The sequence below is a fragment of the Colobus angolensis genome, unplaced genomic scaffold (assembly GCF_000951035.1).
Source record: "Colobus angolensis palliatus isolate OR3802 unplaced genomic scaffold, Cang.pa_1.0 Scaffold751, whole genome shotgun sequence".
In the NCBI taxonomy this organism is placed as follows: domain Eukaryota; kingdom Metazoa; phylum Chordata; class Mammalia; order Primates; family Cercopithecidae; genus Colobus; species Colobus angolensis.
In genome coordinates this window covers 517,746-532,690 of record NW_012121277.1, presented here as the reverse complement: position 1 = coordinate 532,690, position 14,945 = coordinate 517,746, and the positions used below count along the sequence as shown (strand labels likewise).

General features: G+C 38.6%; 1 pseudogene; it reads right to left on the bottom strand.

Moving 5' to 3' along the window:
- The window catches only part of LOC105501847, a 22,523-nt pseudogene extending 12,228 nt beyond the window's left edge, over window positions 1-10,295 (bottom strand).
- Between the last annotated feature and the right edge of the window lie 4,650 nt (window positions 10,296-14,945).

Here is a 14,945-nt window from a genome sequence, read left to right as displayed (position 1 = left end):
TTCTTCTTCTTCTTCTTCTTCTTCTTCTTCTTCTTCTTCTTCTTCTTCTTCTTTCTTCTTCTTCCTTTTTTTTTTCTTTTCTGTGAAGGAGTCTCACTCTGTCACTCAGGCTAGAGTGCAGTGATGTGATCTCAGCTAACTGCAACCTCCCAGGTTCAAGCAATTCTCCTGCTTCAGCCTCTCAAGCAGCTGGGATTACAAGCTCCTGCCACGACATCCAGCTAATTTTTTGTATTTTTAGTAGAGATGGAGTTTTGTCACATTGGCCAGGCTGGTCTCGAATTCCAACCTCAAGTGATCCACCTGCTTTGGCCTCCCAAAGTGCTGGGATTGCAAGAGTGAGCCACTGCGCCTGGCTAGTGTTCCCTTTTCTCTGCAACCTCACCAGCATCTGTTATTTTTTGACTTTTTAGCGGTAGCCATTCTGACTGATCTGAGATAGTATCTCATTGCAGTTTTGATTTGCATTTCTCTAATGATGAATCATGTTGATCTTTTTTTTTTCATATGCCTGTTAGCTGCATGTATATCTTCTTTTGAACAGTGTCTGAGGGCAGCAGGGGCAGTAACACTGCAGAGGCAGTGGCAGAGAGGTTTTCGTGTCCTCTAGGGGCTCCACCTCTAAGAAACATGGAGCCACAGTTACTGGGAGTGTTCAATCAGTGGGGTGGGGTAGCTGCACTGCTGGCATAGCTTGTTGGAGAGTAGGGTGTTGAAGGCTTACAGAGAGGAGAGATTGATTTCCTCTTCATATGGTGACTGTGGCATGCTAGATGCTCAGGTGTATTTTCAAATGTGATATGGAATTATTGTTCTATGTTAAATAATATTTATTGTGATGTGGGACTTAGGGAGCATGCTGTCCTTAAAGACAGCTGGCAGGGGAACAAGTTTTTCAAAAAATATTTGAAAAGAGCCCACCCTCAGGCTCTTTGTTTCTTTCCCAGACTGATTGCAGCAGGGAAGGAAATGCTGCTGTGGCAGTGGCAGAGGGGCTGTTGGATGCCTCTGAAGACCTCTCCCTAGGGAAACTCCAGGCCACTACCAGTGGATATACTCAGCCATGGTTGGGGTGACAGTTCTGTGGTCATGATCCAGGGGCCCTGCCAGCTGGAGTAGGAGGTGGGGGTTCCCGATGAAAAGGGGCTGGACTCGTCTCTATATGGTGGCTACAGAGTGCTGGAGGTACCAACATCTTGACTAGGCCCCTTGTTCCTTCCCCAGCCTGAGAGCTGTCAGAGTGGTACCATTGCAATTGCAGTAGTGGACTCCGTGTTTTTGCTATTAGCTGCAATAAACATGCAAGTGTAAGTATCCCTTTAATATACCGATTTCTCTTCCTTTGGATAAATACTCAGTAGTGGGATTGCTAGATTGTGTGGTGGTTCTATTTTGAGTTTTTTGAGAAATTATACTCTCTTCCATAATGGTTGTACTAGTTTACATTCTCACCAAGAGTGTATAAGTTCCATTTTCCTCACCAGCATCTGTTATTTTTTGTCTTTTTAATACTAGCCATTCTAACTAGTGTATCGCAATATCTCATTGTGGTTTTGATTTGCATTTCCCTGAATGATTAGTGATGTTGAACATTGTTATATACCTGTTGGCCATTTATATGTACTCTTTTGACAAATTATTCATGTCATTTGCCCACTTTTTAATGGGATTATTTGTTTTAATATTGTAGAGTTGTTTCAGTTCCTTGTGTATTCTGGATATTAGTTGCTTGTCAGGTGGATAGTTTGCAAATATTTTCCATTCAACAGATTGTCTCTTCACCCTGTTGATTGTTTCCTGTGCTGTGCAGAAGTTTTTAATTTTAATATAGTTTCATTTGTCTATTTTTGGTTTTTTGTGTATGTGCTTTTGAGGTCTCAGGCATAAAATGTTTGTCTGGACCAATGTCCTGAAATGTGTGTGTGTGTTTTTTTAAGTTAAAGCAAGTTTATTAAGAAAGTAACGGAATAAAAGAATTGCTATTCCATAGGCAGATCAGTGGCATGGGCTGCTCAACTGAGTATATTTATAGTTATTTCGTGACTATAATGCTAAACAAGGAGTGGATTATTCATGAGTTTTCCAGGAAAGGGGTGGCAGTTTCCAGAACGGAAGTCTCCTCCCCTTTTTAGCCCATATAGGGTAACTTCCTGAAGTATTTTCCCTATGTTTTCATCTCATAGTTTTATAGTTTTGGGTCTTACACTTAAATCTTAATATAGTGGAGATGTTTGTCTCCTCCAAATCTCATGCTGAAATGTGATCCCCAGTGTTAGAGATGGGGCCTAATAGAAGGTGTTTGAATCATGGAGATGATCCATGTGACCCACCTGCTCCCCAGTCACCTTCTGCCTTGAGTAAAAGTTTCCTGAGGCCTCACCAGAAGCTGAGCAGTTGCTGGTGCCATGCTTGTACAGCCTGCAGGAGTGGGAGTCAAATAAATCTCCTTTTTTTTTGGTACATTATGTAGTCTCAAGTGTTCTTTTATAGCAACACGAGATGGACTAATACAAGTCTTTAATTCATCTTTAGTTGATTTTTATATATGGTGAAAGATAGAGGTCCAGTTTCATTCTTCTGTATATGGCAATCCAATTTTTCCAGTACCATTTATTAAAGATACTGTGTTCTGAAAATGATTCCTTGCTGTAGCTGCTTAGGATTTGGGGCAATTGTGGGACCCAGAACTACCTCATTCCCTAAAACAATGCCATCATAGGCAGCTCCCTATGTTAATTTCAGGTCCATGAGAGTCTAGGAGGTTTTCTGTGGCTAGGATTTCAGGAGTTCACAGTGGGAATGTAGTCTACTGAGTGTCCCTCACTTACTCTTTCCACACATTGGGGAGTACCTCTGGCCTTTCAGCCAATCTCAACTGAGCAGGCTGCCTTGCTTTCCTCTCTGTCCTTGCTTTAGGTGTTTCCTGTCACTTTTCTGTTGAATTTCAGCATTCTTTCTTGGATGATCTATTTGAAATGTGACAATTTGCTCATTATTTTCCTTCTTCTTAGTGGAGGAGGTGAGCACAAGATGCCTCTAGTTAGCTATCTTGAAAACCCTACTAGAATTCTCAGTGAGTACTTTAAATAAGCTGATTAGGAAATTTTTCTCTGAGAAAGTGACAACTGAGCTGAGACCTAAGTTATGAGAACGAGCTAGCCATGAAAAGATCTTAAGGAAAAGACTCGCAGGTACAAAAGCCCTAAGTTGTAAATGTGTTGGGTATGTACACAGACCATGAAGAAGATCAGTGTGGCTAAAAGTAGTGAAAAAGACCAGTGATGAGATCAAAAGGCAGTCAAGGGCCGTATTATGGAGAGTCCAGAAGGCTAGTGTGAAGAATTTGGATTTAATTTTGGATGAAATGAAAAGCCATTGGGAGATTAAGATGAGGAGAGAAAGGGTCTGATTTATACTTTGCAATTTACACTTCTGGCTGCTGTCTGGGGGATGGGCTATAGGGAACGAGAGTGAAAGCGGAGAGACCAGATACAGGCTCTTGTAGTAATCCAAGAGAAAGATAATAGTGGATTGGACTAAGATGGAACAGTGTAAATAGAGAGAAGCCTTTTAATACTGAATGTCCTTTTAGAGTAAAGCAGGCAAACTCTCTCGTTTGCAGTTCCATCTCTCGTTTACTGATTTCACAGGGATGTTAGGGCAATAAAATTATTATAATCGAATTGAGTGGCATTTGGATAAAAATACATTGGTGGGAGGTTGTTTTTTTTTTAACATTTGCACAAACATAAGATATGATTAAGAAAAGGGAGCCTATTACACAGTAACCTTTCAATTAGTCTCAGATTCCCTCAGGGGAGAATGGTTTTTATTACATGATGTATATTGTTTGTCTTGAACACCACATAATTGACCCATGAGTGGCCATTTATATGGAGAGAAGTCCAAGAAGCTAAATGCCTCAGTCTTTTCAGGAGAAATAATTGGGGGAGATGGGTGAAATGCTGAAGGTCTCCTCAAAAAAGTAACAAGAAATTGTAGATGAGTATAACAACCTTGTGCAATTTGTTGAAATCCCACAAAGTGTGGAGGGGGCATCAACAGTGGGATGGGTCTTTTCACTGAGAGCCACTGATTTTGACCATACAATAAAAACTGGTCTATTTTTACGTGTCTGCCCAGGACCTATAACTTGAAAAACTTCAAGCAGAGAGACAAGTTTTTCTTTGAGTAACTCTAAATTGCTTTTCACATTTCTATTTTATGTTTGCAGAGGGAACACACAATAAATTTGGGTAAGAATGTAGCAGGCAGAAATCAGAGCTGATGAATTCCAAGCTTACATAAACTAAGGTTCCCAATCCTGGCTGCTGTTCTTTTTTCCCGTCAGTCGACTTAGTAAAACAAGACAGATGTTCTGAGCACTCTTAACTCCTGTACCATTACTCAGGGATTTGGGAAACTAGACATTGCGATTGTTTTGTTGAAATAGAAGAGGATTTAGTGGGCTAGGGTGTGAGGGGGAGAGAGGCTGAAGGTGTGGTGGGGCAGGGGGAGAAAGTGACACATCAAGCAGATAACTTGTGTTCATATGAGATATAAGAGCATATAAGATATAAGAGCGGAGGAAGCACAGAATACAGCCCCCTGCGTTAACCACAAACAACTACCACTCTTATTTTCTGAAGACATTGCAGGAACCCAGTGCTCACAGCGCTCCTGATCCTGAGAGTTTAATCCCAGAGAAAGATCAGAGCAAATGCCTGTAAGTTTGACTTAGCACTCACCTTTATATAGTGTTGTTGACTTTTTAAAATTGTGGAACTTGAGCAACCTTACTGAATCAAACGTGGATATCCAGCACACTGAGAGCCTGCCTAACCTTTTTAATGTACAGACATGGTTTTATGTGTCTTGAAGTTAGTTCACAAATATATTTCTTTTGGTTGTTTCTGGTGATTACATAGACATCTAGCCTGTTAATATCCAAAAGTGTGTTTATCCATCCCCCAGTTATTGGGTATTTGGAATTTTTCATGGAATGAGCTTTCCTCTTTTAACCACTCTCATCCTTCATCAAACTCTACTCACCTTTCAAGGTCTATGTTCAGTGCCACCTCCTCCATGAAACCTTTCCTCTCCCCACGCCCACCCTGGTCCACTCCCCAGTCCCTCTTCTTTGTTCCTGTAGTACTTTGCCTCTATTTCCATGAAAGAAAAAAACTAAACATACATTGCCTTTCCTGTTATATTATAGGTTCCATGAGGGCAGTGATTGCAGTGCCTTATGTATAACTGAATCCCTGAAGTATATAACATGGTGATTTACAGATATATGTATATAGTAGATGAATATTTAAATAGTAACATAATGAACATTTTTACATAATTTATTTTCATTTATTTTATATTATATCTTTGGAAGTGAAAGATATAATATCTAAATGAAATTACCTGGGCAAATTGTTATAATATGTTCTGGAAATGAACATTGCCAGTAATAATTTACATGGCTGCCTATTTCCTAACAAACAGTTGTTGTTATTATATACATACCTACCAAGTTGGAGAAAGCTTTGTGTTTTAATTTGTGTTTTGCTGAAGTTGTTTGTATGTTTTGTTATGTAATTATATACTCAATGTGTTCTCTACTGCGTGTGCTATCCATTCTCTTTGACCATGAGAATGTATCAAGTGAGCTTCATACATTGATCTTACATGTTTTATTCTTTCTTTATTTGTTTTGACTAGTGTGTTTTATTGGGCTGGTGCAAAAGTAAATGCAGTTTTTGCCATTACTTTTATGGTAAAAACCACAATTATTTTTGCACCAACTTAATAAAATTTCTGCTCACTGCATATTTTTCCCTTTTGATTATTTCTTTTTTGATCTTTGTTTTACTATAGTACAGCATGCAAAAGATTTTTAGTCATATATTTGAACCCATCATCCTGGTTTTTAACACATCATTCTGGCTTTGTTGACACCTTATTTTTTCAATGGCCACGATAGCTAGAGAAACAATGCTGTTCTGTTTTTCTTTTCCTGGTTCACAGCTTAGATTTTTATGTTTAACTTTTAATTCATCTGAATTTTATTAAAGCATATGATGTGTTACATATCCAGCTTCACTTTTCTTACTAATTTTCCCAATAATGTTTATTTGTTTTTGCTGCCTTTATGTGTGTGTTTTAGCCTACCAGAAAAGTTTTTTTTTAATATAAGAGTTTGGCTCTCTTTCTCTAAAATATACTATTCCTTGATCAATCTTTGTTTTTGACCCAATGCCAAACAGTCTTTGTATATGTGTAGCTTTGTAATAAAGTTTAAAACCTGAGAGGCTATCTACCATCATTACATAAGATAAGATATTTTGGCATCTTTGTCTTTTTCTTCTTCCAGGTGAATTTCACTATAAGTTTGTCATGGGTCTGTACAGTATCCTATAGAATTTTCAGTTGGTATTGCATTAAGTCTATATATTAACTTAAATAATATTGTCTTTCTCACAGTTTTAGCCTTGTCCATCAGGAGTACTGTGTCTCCATTGATTCATGTCTTTCTTTATTTCTCCAATTATGATTTTATCATCTGAATACATTTCTTTTGTCACTGGTAAATTTTTCATAGTACTCTTAAACTGATAATCTCATTCAGTGCTTACCAGAACTCTACTGTAGGTCAGTAGCTAGATTCAATGTATCCAAAGATCGCTGATCTATAATAAACCTTTTATCCCCCAATATTCATCAAGATTCTTTTTTGGTAACAGCTTTATTGAGATATAATTCAAATACCATACAATTCACACATCTAAAGTATGCAATTCAGGCCAGGCATGGTGGCTCACATCTGTAATCCCAGCACTCTGGGGAGCTGAGGTGGGTGGATCACTTGAGGTCAGGAGTTTGAGGCCAGTCTGGCCAACATGGTGAAACCCCATCTCTACTAAAAGTACAAAAATTAACCGGCATGGTGGTGGGCACCTGTAATCCCAGCTACTCAGGAGGCTGAGGCAGGAGAATCACTTGAACCCAGGAGGCAGAGGTTGTGGTAAGCCGAGATCACACCACTGCACTCTAGCCTGGGTGACAGAGTGAGATTCCATCTCAAAAAATATATATATGTGGTTCAATAGTTTTTGGTATATTCAGTGGTGTGCAACAATCACAATCAATTTTAGAACATTTTCATCACCTGAAAAAGAAATTCTATGCCACCCATTCCTGTATCACTCTTCAAGACCCTGGTAACCACTAATCAGCTTTCTGTTTGTGTAGATTTGTCTATTTCTGGACATTTTATCTAAGTTGAATCATACAATAAAAATGAACTTCTAAGGAGCAGCAAAGGCAACACTTACTAAGCACTTAGATGTCTGTTAAGCACTTTATGTATTTTTTCTTATTTAGTCATCAAATAATGATTTATGTCAGGTACCATTATTTCCATTTTAGACAAGCAAATTGATGGCAAAGAGGTTGAGCAGTTTGCCCAATCACACTATTAGGATGTGCCTGGATGCTTTGACCAGATCTTTGACCATGTTCTTTCTGCCTTAAGGCAGTTAGGAAATTTGGAAAACATCCCTCCCATGCTCTTCCCTCAGTGGTCTTTAGTTCCTTGAACAGAGACCAAAAGGAAATATGACATTTTTGATGCAGTGAGGGCTGAAAGAGCAGAGAAAGGTAGAGTGGTTTGTATAGCATAGACTCATGGAACCACAGATTTGCTCACCCAGATTCTCCCTATTAGGTATTGAGAATAACCAGTGATCTGTGTACAGTATGACTCACAGAGTCATGGGAAATTAGAGCTCATAGCTGGAAAGAGCCTCAGAGACCACCTAGTCCAGCTGCTCCATTTTATTGATGAAGAAACTAGGACCCAAAAACACCAAGCAATTTGCTCAAGATCATATAGCTCAAACACAGTGACAGAGAATGACCTTTTGTCTGTTATTGGAAGAATAAATATACCAAAGGTGAAAGTCCCCTCCAGAATAACTTCAGAAAATAAGTTAAGAAAGAAGAGAGATACTGTTTCAAAGTCACTGAATTAGGTCGGGAGATCTGGGTTCCAACACCAGCTCTGTCACTAATTCACTGTGAGGTCTTTAGCAAGTCCCTTGACTTCTCTGGACTTGTTTATTTCTTCACCTGGAAATGGGTGGATAGGAATAGATGATATTTTGGAAGCCTGACGCTTATTAACCACTAAAGAAATTTTATTGAATAGGTAAATAAGTGAACCTTTACTAAAATTCTAAATGTTAGGTTACTTTTGGAAGATTCACAGTGAACATAACTAAGGAACTGATAAAGGGGTAATCAATTTTTTTAAAGAAACAGTACTGAAAATATAAATGCTTCCGGGGACAAATACATGAATTCACTTTTCAAAAACTTGAAGGATCACTTTGTCAACAAATAAGAGTGCTTGACTATTTCCAACAGGTAAACATCCAAGATACATTAGCCAAAATAATAATAAAACTGTTCTGGCTGCTATCACGACATTAGTGAATGCAGTGGCACATGTGAATGGGAGGATAAAATCATTTCCTTCATAAAGTCATAGTTTTGAATGCTTATTTCCTTTGGGAAGAACAAGAAATTCTGTTTTATTTTTAATACAAAGATTTCATCATGTTTTAGGGGCTAATAGAGAGTCACTTACTCTTTGAAATAATATTTATTAAATTCCTGCAGAGCATGGGAACATCAAGAAATAGAGTTATCCTAAAATGGGAAATTTGAAAAATGATACAAGAACATGAAACTAACATTAAAAACTATTTTTTATGATACAATATAAGTGAACAGCTTAGAGCTGTTTGTTTCAAGCCTCCCAGGTTGAAACTTGCACAGTAGAGAGGCAGAGCAGATGATGTGTGTGTAGGGGGTGAGTGGGAGGGCAAAGAGTGCAGCTCTGTAAGCAAGAACTGGAGGAGGTAACAGAAAATGATCATCTTGCCATCTTCCTCCTCCTTCTCCCACCTTCCATGATGGAATAATAATAGGGATCCATTCCATGTGTATTGTATCACCCTTCAGAGTTTACGGAGTGCTTTCACATTCATTATCGTATCATGTCAACCCTAAAAGAGAGGCATAGTAGGTTTTTTTTTTTTTTTTTTTTTTTTTTTACCATTTTCTAGATGAGAAAATATGGGGCTCAAAGAGGTTAAGTGGCTATAATGACAATACAAATTAATGCCAGGACTAGAACTCATGTCTTTGTCTCTGAAAACAGTTCTCTTTCCATAACCTCCTTTCAGCCCCAAATTTTCTCCCTGAGTCTCTCCATTTAATGGTGTAAGTTGCTAAATGTTCCCCTGGGTGGGGTGCTGTGTTGAGTAGCAGCAGCAGCAGCAGCAGCAGCGGCGGCAACAGAAGTTAACTCTCACAGTTTGGGTAGAGCAAAAATGAGTGAATTACCATCACAAGTGAAAGACCCTTCTTTGGTCCGTTCTGAGCAATATGTGTGTGTGTGTGTGTGTGTGTGTGTGTGTGTGTGTAATAGGGAGTGGAGCATGGAAATTATACTTCAGCATACTTCAGCTAGTCTGTCAAAGGTTCACTTCTGTCCATCTAAAATAATAATAATGTAGACACATAATACCTCTGCTTCCATTTGATAAAATAGAGGGAGAGAAAAAAGTTGTAAATGGGAGTGGTCATGAAGGAATGGAGAAAGTAGGAATCAGTGAGCATCTAATATGTGCCAAGTGCTTTACTTACAATACTTCATTCAATCTTCACAATTGCCCAGTGACATAGGTTCTACTAGTGCCCCTCCCTCAAATGTTTGTAAATTCAAGTTTAGATAGGTTAAGTCCTAGGTTACAGAGCCAGTGATCTCCTGATCCAGGATTCAAAGAGGTTCTTATAGCTCCAGAACTGGTTATTTTACTGCCAAGTAAAGAACCTGTGTCTTTACTGGTGAATGGAAACAGCAATGGCTTTCTTTTTTTTTCTTCTTTTTTCTATTATTTTAGATTCGGGGGTACATATGCAGATTTGTTATATGGGCATATTGCATAATACTGAGGTTTGGGCTTCATTTGAATCCATCACATAGTTAGTCAACCTAGTACGCAATAGGTAGTTTTTCGACCTTTGTTCCAATCCTTTCCTTTCCATATTTGGAGTCCCCAGTGTCTATTGTTTCCAAGATTGTCCTTTTAACCAATGGTCAGAGACTCAAAGGTCCCCTTGTCTACCTATAGCCAAATACAGCAATCCCTTCTAGACACCACTTACCTATGGCCGTCCAGTGAGCCATAGGGGCTCTGAGTTAGTTTAGATTTTGTAAATGGAGGTGGACTCATCCCTTCTCTTGTCTGGCACTTCACTCAGGGCATTTGTATGAGGCAGCAAGCCAGCATCAGAGATAATCTATCACTATAGGAGAGAGGAACAGTGACCATGCACTTAGCCCCAGGGGCACCTGACTCCAACTGTTGTGCAATCTGGTCCTTTGCTCAGACATGTCTGCTCAATAAGTCCTGCTCAATAAGTCCTTGTAGAAGTCACAGTCAGTTTTGCAACTGCATTACCTTTGCCCCAAGCATGGTTAGAGGAATCAGCAGGTGAAGATCAGCCAGGAGCTACATAATTTCTGGGGGGGTTGGTCATTCTTTGGTTTCTCTCTCACAGCATACAAGTGATGCCTTCAAACTTGAGCTCAATTTCTTATGGTCATTTAGGAGCATGTGGGTTTCTGCAATAATCTACAAGTGAAATGATGATAAACATCTTGGAAAGAGCTCTACTGGTCAAGCAGAATAGTGAGTATTGGTGACTTCTGTTGTCTCAGAAATGTCACAAATACTGAAAGGAGGGGGGAACTGTCTGTGAAGATAGAATGAGTTAATATTTTTGTCCTATTGTTACCTCATTTTCAATAATTCCTTGGGCATGATTTGGAAAAGGGGGAGAGAGTGATATATAATGCCATAGCATGGTTGTTTTTTCTAAGAGTTTGTAGTCCTGTTTCAGTAAAGAGTATCTCTTGACGACACCCATTTTCTTTCTCCCTCACTTATTCATTCCTTCAATAAATATTATCAAGCACCTTTTGCAGACTAGACTTTTACTTTTTTCCCTTTGTTCCTTTTATTTCTGCATTTTTTTTACCTTCTTTCCCTCCCCTCCCCTTTTCCTTCAGCATTTACATTTTCAATGTTATACCTGGAAAATGGTGATAATATTTGAGAAATTATTTAAAGTAAGAATGTAGATGAGAGACAGGGTTGGAGAATTTTGTGGATTTGTGTGTTTTGTGTGCTATTATTTTATCCATATCATCCAGTTTTCTCTTATTTTCTCACTTAAAGCATGTCTAAAGAACTTTTAACTACTCAAGGATAATTCTCAGCTTGTGCCAGTGGAAAATTCACCCATGGTGAATTACTTCATCCTTCTCGGCATGACAGATAACTCTCAGCTTGAAGTCCTGCTATTTGGAGTCTTTCTTATTGCTTACATCATCACTGTGTTGGAGAATCTAGGCCTCGTGGTTCTGATCAGAGTCAGCCCCCGCCTCCACATCCCATGTACTTTTTCCTCTCTAATCAGTCCTTCCTTGATGTCTGTTTCTCTTCCATTACAATTCCACAGAATCTAGTAAATTTGTTTTCTAAGCTGCAGTATGTTTCTTTCCTTTTCCTGTATAACTCAAATGAGCTTGTTTATAATCTTTGCCTCTGATGAATGCAATTTTTTAACGTCATGGCTCATGACCGCTCTACTGCCATCTGTCACCCACTGTTCTACCACACTATCATGTCAAGAGGCCATTGTCTTTTTTTGGTAGCAGGATGCTACCTTGGTGAGTGGGTTAAGATGGTCACTGTGACAACTTCCGTCACACAACTATCATTCTGTCAACCATGTGTCCTCCCTGCCTTCTTCTATGACATTCCCTCATTGTTGGTACTGGTTTGCTCAGATCCTGGGATCACCCCCTCATCTTGGTGGTTGGCTGTGGGGGATTCACCCTGGTCACCGCCATTGTGGTGATCCTTATCTCCTACATGTCTACCCTCATGACTATCCTAGGAATTCCCTTAGCTTCTGGAAAACAGAAAGTCTTCTCCACCTGTGCCTCCCACTTGACTGCTGTTAGCCTGTACTATGGAACAACTATGTACACTTACTTGCCTGCCTCTCGACATGGATCCAGGACAGGAAATCAGATTGTCTCAGTATTTTATACAATGGTGATCCCCATGTTAAATCCTCTCATCTATAGTTTGAGAAATGAGTAAGTGAAAGTTGCCCTATGAAAAACATTGAGACACAGTCCTTAGTCTTCCATTGAGTGTCTCAAAAATGCAAAATATTCTGTGAAGACTTGCTCATGGTTTTATTCACTGTGTTTTCCTTGCCTGCAAATGAAGTCTTGTTAAGAAAAACTGAATTACTCTGATTGTTTAAAGGTAGTTATCTAGATAAACAGCAACACAGTAGGCAGGAATTATATAAACAAAATAATATATATTTTATGAAACAATTGTCTGATAAGAAATATTTAGGAGGGAATTATGTATGCGGGTATAAATATGTCAGTTGGGGTGGTAAGCCTGTGTGATAATCCTAGTCATGAGTTAAAATAATTCCAAGATAACAAGTTAGGAAACTATATAATTTGACTACAAATTATAGAAGAGAACATGGATGGCAACTGGGATGCAAATAACTTTGCTGTACCATGTATGTCCTTATATTGAGGATTTACTTAGTGCTCCAAAGACTGAATTAAGTTCAGTACATATCTGCCATAAAGATTCAGGACACTTCTAAATGTTTCTATTCTAAATGCTCTACCACCACTGCACTGTGAGGCTATAAAATGTAAGCATATACATGAATTCTCATGTGCAATTATTGAGATTTATAGGGGTAAATCTTAAATAGGGTGATAGCTAAATAATAGATTGGGCTCACTAATTAAAGTTTGCAAATCCTTTGTAAAGAACAATGAATCATTGGTTAGTAGGAACTCCAGGCCTGAATTGCAGCTATAATTTTTCTATATGCAAATTAGGAGTGGACCAGGGCCAAGTCCATTGCTATTCTTGAATATACTTCTAACATACAATGAAAGTGTAAATAAAACCCCAATTAATTCATTAGTCCATGGCTAACTCATTCTCAGATTTTTGCATGAAATCCCTGGATATTGCTATTTTGTGTAAATATATTGAGCAACAAGATATTCTTAAAACCATACAGTCCTATATACGAATAATACAAAACCTTGAGCTCTTTTATAAATGAGAAAACTAACATCTAAAGAAGAGAAAGTGACCAAAATCAAATAACTAGTTGGAGAGAAATAATCAAATTGGTCAAGCTGCAAGGAAAAGCAGAAAGTAGCATTTATCTATATCTAGGTTAGTACCTAATCTGTATCTATAACTAGGGATCTTTGAGTCCTAAGAATAGCTTTTCTTCTGCCTCTACTACTCCCAGAAACTATATAGCCTTAGTAGCCATATTCCAAAAAACCCTAAACCCTAGTGTTGAGGGTGGCAGTGTAGTTTACTTGGTAGCCATGTGAAGCCCAGTTCCCTTAGAGCTTCAGATCCTTATATCCAACTACCAGTTGGAACCTGTAATTGGTAGTTTCTCAGGCACTTCAAATTTAATATATCAAAAATTGAACCCTTCTAAACCTGATGCTCTTCTTTCCTTGTCCCCTACCTAAGTGAATGGCACCATCCAGTTTTTTAAGGCCTAAACCTGAGTCAACCCTTAACACTTCCTTTCCCTCCACTCGCTACATTCAGTCAACCACCAAATGCTGTCAATTCTCCTTCACAAATGCCTCCACTATCACTGGCACACTCTTTTTTTTTGTTTTTTGTTTTTGCCGGTATTAGCTAAATGGTCCTTTAACCCTTCTCCCTGAATTCATTCCGGATTTTGTGAAATCTACTTTCACACAACCACCACAGTGGTTTAAATGTAAATCCGACCAATCAGCCTTCTTCTACTCTCCAAACTGCTTAAAATTTCCACGTCTCTCTTTGCTTATTAGATAAATTCGAAACTCGTAAATATGACATGTAAATCTCTCCATGCCCTGTTTGTCCAAGTTCTATTCATTTTTTAAATCCAAACTCGAATCCTATCTTCTTTTCTAGGTAGCTTTTCCTGACATTTCAGAGGAAAGTGAGTGTGCATATTCTGTTTTCCCATTGCACTTTGCATGCCTTTTGTAGCATTATGATGCTTGCCCTTCTAATGAAATTCTTCATGCAATTTTCTGATATTCTGTTTTGTCTGCCTGGATTGAAACCCTGTAAGTGGATAAAGCCATGTTTTTTTATTATTATTTTTATTTTTATTTTTGTCTCCCACCTAGGTCCCACACAGGGCGTGGTTATCTGGTAATGGTTCAAAAAACATTAGCAGAATTGAAATTCACTCACAGCTAACCTTCCTTATTCATCCATTTTCTCTACCAGGCATGGTTATAGTTTGTTGTGTAAGGGAGGAAAGGTAGAACATCTTACCTCCTGGGACACTAGCTTCTAGTTGGTCCTCCTGGTTTGGCAGATGTTTCTTGTTGACACTGTCACTCCAGAATAAGGAATCTGAACCTCTTTTTGTTCATTGCTTTTACCTTCTAGCTCAGTACCACCCAGGTCAATCCCTAGTCCTCCCTGGATTTATTCTCTTCTCTGGTCACTAGCTCAAGAACGTGGCAGATTTTTTCCTGGAATGAAAATGCATTTTTTCCTTTGTGAGGTTCATGATTAGAAACTCTCAGAATCAGAAGTTAGAGGTGAAAAGACCCATAGTGAGAATTTAGAATGATGGATTTTAATTTTTGAAGCATTGGACTGATTTTTTAAAAGAATTTGAAATGTGGAACAAAAATTTACAAAACATGAAAGTGTAAGATGTTTGGCTGAAAAAAGTATGGGGCACCCATAGCCTAGTACTCACTTCTCTATCCCCGAGGCACC